Consider the following 6,804-nt stretch of genomic DNA (forward strand, 5'->3'; position numbering starts at 1 on the left):
AACTTCCCTTCCTCCAAAGAGCTTGCCCCTCTGCCTAGGAGTGGGCATATCGCATGGTGGGGTCCACCTTTAGGAAGATGGCCTGTGAACAGGCCTGCACAAGCCTTAGAAGTGCTGTTGAGCTGCTGGAAATTCTGTGTTTCTGAATCACAGTTTCAAGGATCTCTCCTTCCTACAAGATTCTAATCTCAGCCTAGAGGGGACACCCTTTCACAGTAACAGAGCAATGGTGCTTAATCATTTGCCGAGCTTTGCTGCAAATGTAACATTCAAGATAATGACTGCTGTCAGAAATGTGCATTGGTTGGGAGGCAGTGATATGCACAGCAGTAGCTTCCTTTTTTTTTTTTTTTTTTTTTTTTTTGGTCTCACATGAGGTTCTCTCCATGGTCTTAAAGGATGAAACAGATGAAAGTGGAATTTCTGTGGTTGAAGGGGGCCAAGAGTGGAAGTCCTATGTGCCTGCCTTCCTTCCCTTCTTCCTCCTTTCTTTCCCTCCTTCCTTCCTTCCTTCTCTCTCATGTATTCATGCATTCATTTAACAACTACCCAGCGTGTGTTCTAGGCTTGGTTACTTTAATACAAAGATAGACAAAATCTCTCCTTGCAAGGAGTTTACAGTCACTTTTCCAAACCCTAGAGTTTCAAGGGACACATTTTGAAACCCCAAATATAGAAGAAGAAAGAACTTGGGCCCCGACATTAGATCTGGTCTGAGTTTCTGCCACTGAGGAGCAGTGACCTACTGGACTCAAGATTAAGTAAGGCTGTAATATTTACTTCACAGGATTGTGGAAAGAACTGTGATAACTCAGGAAGCAATTAGCATGTAATTGACTTTCTTATATGTTCTTTCTCTCTTCTTTCTCCCCAGTTGGTGTTTATATGTCTTTTCCCAGTCTATCTGGTCCCCCTTAAGACCAAGAGACACATATGCAGGGTGAATGACCAGTCAGGAGTGGAGTTTGACTCTGGACCAAATGGTACTTGTTTGGGGGGTACAGTATTCATCAATCTGTGCTACAAATGATAAAACACATATATTGATGGGAAATGTACAGTGAGTGACATAATTGGCACTTATTCCTAATAATAAGCTGGCATAAACATCTATCTTGTTATTTACCTCTCCTCCTAACAGGTCTTTTTTTTTCTTATTATTAACCGGACAGGCAATTGGTAATTTCTCTTTGCTAGGAACTAAGTGTTTTGTGAATAATAACTCATTTAACCTTTATAGTGCAAATATGGGGACACCAGGGCCTGAGAGGTAAGGTCATTTGTCCAAGTTCTCATGGCTACTACATGGCAGAGCCGGGTTCTAATCCCACCAGTCTGGCTCCAGGATCTGGACTCCTAACCACCCCACCCTGCGCCCACCTCACGCACCTTTCATCCAATAATCATCCTTTTCCAGCTATTCTTCTTATTAGAAAGCCCTCCTTTCTCCTCTTCAGTTATCAAATCCCATGTATCCTTAAAACCTACATCAAATCTTACTGAGAGTGTGCAAATTATCGCAATGGGGTCATAAGAAATGGTTTTGCTTGGATAAGATGGCATTACATTTTTTTAAGTCAACATTTTAAATACAAAGATTTCGCATTACACTCCTGATTTCTAAATCCCTTTGAAATCCACCAACCCAGCAACCATCAGTTCTAGAGGAGATGGTATACTTCAAGTGGCCATGCTGAGACAGTGTGTGTTTTTGTAAAGGAAGTGGTACCAGAACAAAGCCACACCCAATCACTGACCAAATTGTCTAGAGCTGCTTTCATGGGTAAGAGTTGCATAGCGGAGCTGCAACAGAGTTTCATAGTCAAGTTGTCACAGACAGTGTGGCCCGTGAAGCCTATAATATTTATTATGTGGCGCTTTACAGGGAAAGTTTGCTGACCCCTGAGCTAAAATTCAAAGCAACCGCCCTTTAAGGCAGGGCTCTCCCGGTGGACAGACACCCGGGCTTCATCCCTCACATTGCCCACCTGACCCCTGCAAACATGCAAATTTCTTCCCTGTTTATGGGGTTTTAGAACCTCTCACCACATGGGCTCATACCTCTCCCTTTCCTTTAACCAAGTCAGTACTCGCTTCTGCCGTTGTCAATCAAACCAGCCACATTAACTTGCCCTGGGTTAGTTGCAGAAATGTATCCTTCCTGTTGCAAGTTTGTTAGTTTTGTCTCCGCAGGGCAGGAACATATTTTCACTTCTTTTGCATGCCCCTAAGGCTTGACAGTACGTGGATAAAACAGGAGATGCTTAGTTAATATTTTTATTTGACTAATTGTCAACCTGAGGTACCCTAACCTTACAAAAGAATAAAGAATACTAAAATAGATGTTTTGCTTCAAGAAGAAAACCTGGAGGGGAAGATGCACATTTCCCATCTGACAACTAGAAAAGTTACCTGTGCCAACTTCATCTAATCACCTGGCTGCTCTCCGCACACCAGGCCGGAGGGTGGGGGGGTGGGAGTGGGAGTGGGAGGGGGTCTCAAGAGAGGGTGCTGCCCACGCCCCCCTGCAAGAAGTGCTCCTAGGGTGGTGGCCTCTGTGGCTGGGTTTTGAGGGTTTGTTCGTACACAAAAGCGCCTAGCTCCATGTCTGGGGGCAAGTTCCTATTACCTCACTTCATGTTATATAATTATATAAGTTATATAAAACAGAATGTGCACCCAGAACTAGAACAACCAAGGAGCATGGCCTCTCCAGCCTTGGGGTTGGAATATTATTTTTTTCTCTCCAGGTAAGGAAAGCATAGGGAGAAAAAAAAAGCTGGTTAGATGGCTGGAACATTCGCTGACATCCCTTTTTAGTAGTCCAGAGTACCTGGGCTGGTCAGCCACCTCCCCTGGCCTCAGTCCCCTTCCTTCCACGGTGCCTCAGTGATTTCTGTCTGTGGTATTATTTCTAATATTTCATTACTAAACAAACACCCTTCCAATCTACATATTTCTTTTCTAAAATATATCAGTACTAGCATCCATGTCTTGCCCAGGGGTGGGAGCCTAAGGCCTCTTTAACAGGGCCTTGATTCAGTATTACATATTGGTCTTTCAGCCTGAATCTCAGAGGTAGTGTCTTATTCTCAAGATGAGTGGAGAGAAAAGGGAAGGCATCACCCCAGAGTTGTCCCAAGTACCAGCTGCATGACTGAAGGTGGGTACTGTAGGTTGCCAACACCAACCTGAATGCCAAAAGTCAGTAAGAACTCAAATCTCCAATATACACAGAACCAGAATGTTGTTGGAACAGAAATGTTAGGAACCAGAAATGTTAGGCCTTCAAGGCCATACTCGAATCTTACTGAGGCAGTCACTCCTCAGATTGAATTCGGATTATCCAATTAGTCCCTAAATTTTGATTCTTGGTTTCAAAAAAGTGGGGAAGAGCTGTTTTCTCTAAGGCAAGAATCCAGCACAGTCGGCCATGGCTGTGACCTCAATCCTAATGCCGTCCCTTCTTTCTGGGAGCCTGCCAGGGACACGTGAAAATGAGAGACAACCTCCCAAGGAGGAGGTGGAGTGCAGTCAGGAAATGATGGGTTACACCAGGTCGCTTCACTTACTAGATCAAAGTGAATCTGTGAGTATAGTTTCTTAATCCCTTATCCACAAACCTCATTGCCACACATGGTTCATATTTCAGGATTTTTACACATTAGGAAAAAACTGCATATGCATATCCTGTATATCATGTACTTTCCCAAAAGTCAAGGCAACACTCCATATACAAAATCATTAATGTTTCCGGATCGCTGTATTCACTCTAAGGGCAATGAAAATGCTGCAATAGACTCACATCATCAGCAGTTCAGATTTCGCCCCCAAATGAGTCAGGTCAAGTCAGTTTTGCTGACAAATGATGTTACCAAAACAAAACAAGAAAGAAACAAACAACAACAATAAAACCACCACAACAAAACCTTCTTGGTTTTTGAAGCTTTTTAGATGGCACAGTTGTGGGAAAAAGATCATGGACCTGTAGAGCCAAATAAAACTATGAATTGATTACCACCAACTCTTGACTCATCTTTAGTGTTATCTCAGCACAATGGGAAACAATGTCATGCCCCAGGACCCTGGCTCAGGCTCAGGCTCAGTCAGTCTCTCTTGGCATTCTTTCCCTGCTGGCTGTAGGCCTGAAAGGCTGAGACTGCTTGCTTCCTTCCATTTGTCATGTGGGACACACAGATCTCTAATGTTGGAAGATGCTTCTCTCCAGAAGGGCAATGTCACTTCCCGATCACTCCCAAAGATGAATGTTCAGCATTTCTCATTTTACACTCTTTACTGCTAAACATTACAGAGAACAGAGAGGAGTAGTGGAAAATAATAGCATTAACAATAGTACTAACAGTAATAATAATTGTTAGTATTTACTGAGCCCTTACTATGTCTTATCCATTACCCTAATGGCTTGTTTAAATTATTTGATTTAACTTCAAAGTAAGTCAATAACATAGGTACCTGGATTATCTACATTTTATAGATAAGGTTACTGATGCAGTGATAGGTTAATTTGCAAACTTAAAAAATTCCTAACTTTATTGATGAGATGGTAATATTACAACTGAGTTAGATTCTGGGTCTCAGTATGTTGGTTTTTAATTGTGGATAGATTGTACATCATTCCTTCTTCCCTCCAAGAACCCTCTTCTTCAATCATTAGGATTTTAGAGACAATTATGACAGAAGAGTAGAAGCCACTTTTCCCCCCAAGTGGATAATTGATTTCTTCCAGGGCTTTCTGACTGTGAAAAATGTTGCTCTCCCTTTCCAAGTTTTCTCACACACAATCTAAACCAGACCAAGTCCACTGCTGCCTCCAAAACTTTCTATTGTAATTCCTATCAACTACTAGTAGAAATCAGAAACCTTGAAGTAAGTCTTGCTGCTTAAAGAACTCTATATCAGTTTTCCTGTAAAAGGACTATGGGAGTGATCTGAGCCAGCCAGTAAGGTTTAGTAAATGCAATAGGGAAATGCACTGGCCAGAGTGAGGGATGATCCCAGTTTAATTTAACAAGTTAGTTCAGAATTCACCAATAATTAGACAATCGCCTTGTGTTCCCTAGAAATGTGTTCCTGTCTGGAAAAGCTAAAGATTATAAGACGTGCATATTTTCTCTATTATTTGCTCTCAAAAAAGTTTTATTTTTCTGTCTCCAAAGCATTACCAAATTAATGGTAGTGATTTACAGGTAGTGATTCACCTTCAAAGCAGGGGTCAGAAGCAAAATTCACAGTACAACTAAATGTTTTGTAAAAACTCCCGTTCTGTGGAATGCTACCATAAAAGTAAAACAACAGTGCTTTAACTGCCAGTCCTAAATGTCTGACCCTCAAAAAACCTGCTTGCCAAATATTACCTTAAAGAGAAAAAAATACATCCACACTAAAGTAGTAGTCAATGTTCAGTTTTCCCAGACCCCTTCCCTTCCCCAAACGCACACACTTCAATTGTCTTTTCTATGTACCTATGACTAGGTCACTAGAATTTACATTTGCTGAGAGAGCATTTTCTTTATTCATATGTTCTTGAGACTTCTTGCAATCACCATTTCTATTTGCCCTTATTAGAAAAAGGTTCACACATAGTAACCAATGATGATATATCTAATATCTGGGAGTTAATGTTTCACAGGAAATGAGTTAGTAGTACCATGCAGATTAGAGGGCCTGAGGATGAAATCATCCAATTTGATTATACAGGTAATGACATTGGTGCCCTGGTTCTAATGACTGAGAATACATAGACAACATCTTTGTAAAGAATGATCACAGTCCTTCTTGTTAATAATTAAGGCAATATTAACTGACTTGAGATCTGATCTTACCACTTCTAATAAAGAATAAAAGGAGACAGTTCTAGGCAGATGTCTGGAGCTCCATCTTTATTTAAAGATGAACTCTCTTAGGAAAAAAATAAAGAATAAAAAAGTTTTATTTGCTTGATCTCTCCGTACAGCTCTCCTTTTATAAGTCACTGGCTTAGCAGAGGCCCCAGAGTAAAATTCAAGTTAGTTTGGTCACTCCAAACAAAACTCTGAGCTACCGGCTTTTCTCAGTCTTTTAGCAAATCCTAATTTTTTTTGAATTGTCTGCACTGCTACCTATTAAAAAAGTAGAACAAACAAAACGCTGTCAAATAAATGGATAGTATATCTGAAACAATGGTACTAAAAAACATAGGCCCCATAGTTATCACTTCATCAACACACTTATTTCAAGTACCTGGTAAGTGCAGAGAATCATGCTAGTCACAGGCACTATAGAGATTTATCCACATCCAGTATTTCTTCTTTTGTTTATTCACCTATAAGCTACTTATTTGCAAGATCTGTATTTCATACACAATGTGGATTCCCAGTGCCAGGCACAGTTCCTGCCTGACACATACTGGGTGCTCAATAAATCTTTGCTGAGTGAATTCAGTCAAATTTTATTGTGCACTGACTAGGCCAGACACTGATCCATGCTCTAGGAATGTAAGGATAAAAGACACAATCAACAGTTTAACAGGAAGAAAGTGTCACCTAAGCTCACCCAGGAGCTAGAAAAGTGTCTGTGAAGATCTCCAAGGGGAAACATGATAACTGGGATAAGTTAGTTTTCTTATTTATATAATTTTTTGAGTTATAAAAGTAACTCATATTTATTATGGAAAAGTTAGAAGAAAAAAAGAAGAAAAGAAAAATCATTAATAATTCTATCCACCACAGGAACTAACTGTGAACATTTTGGTGTATATTTTTCCATGTTCTTTTCTGCGCTTGATAGATGTGTTTATATGTTTTA

This window comes from Panthera onca, chromosome C1 (genome assembly GCF_046562875.1).
Source record: "Panthera onca isolate mPanOnc1 chromosome C1, mPanOnc1 haplotype 2, whole genome shotgun sequence".
Lineage (NCBI taxonomy): Eukaryota > Metazoa > Chordata > Mammalia > Carnivora > Felidae > Panthera > Panthera onca.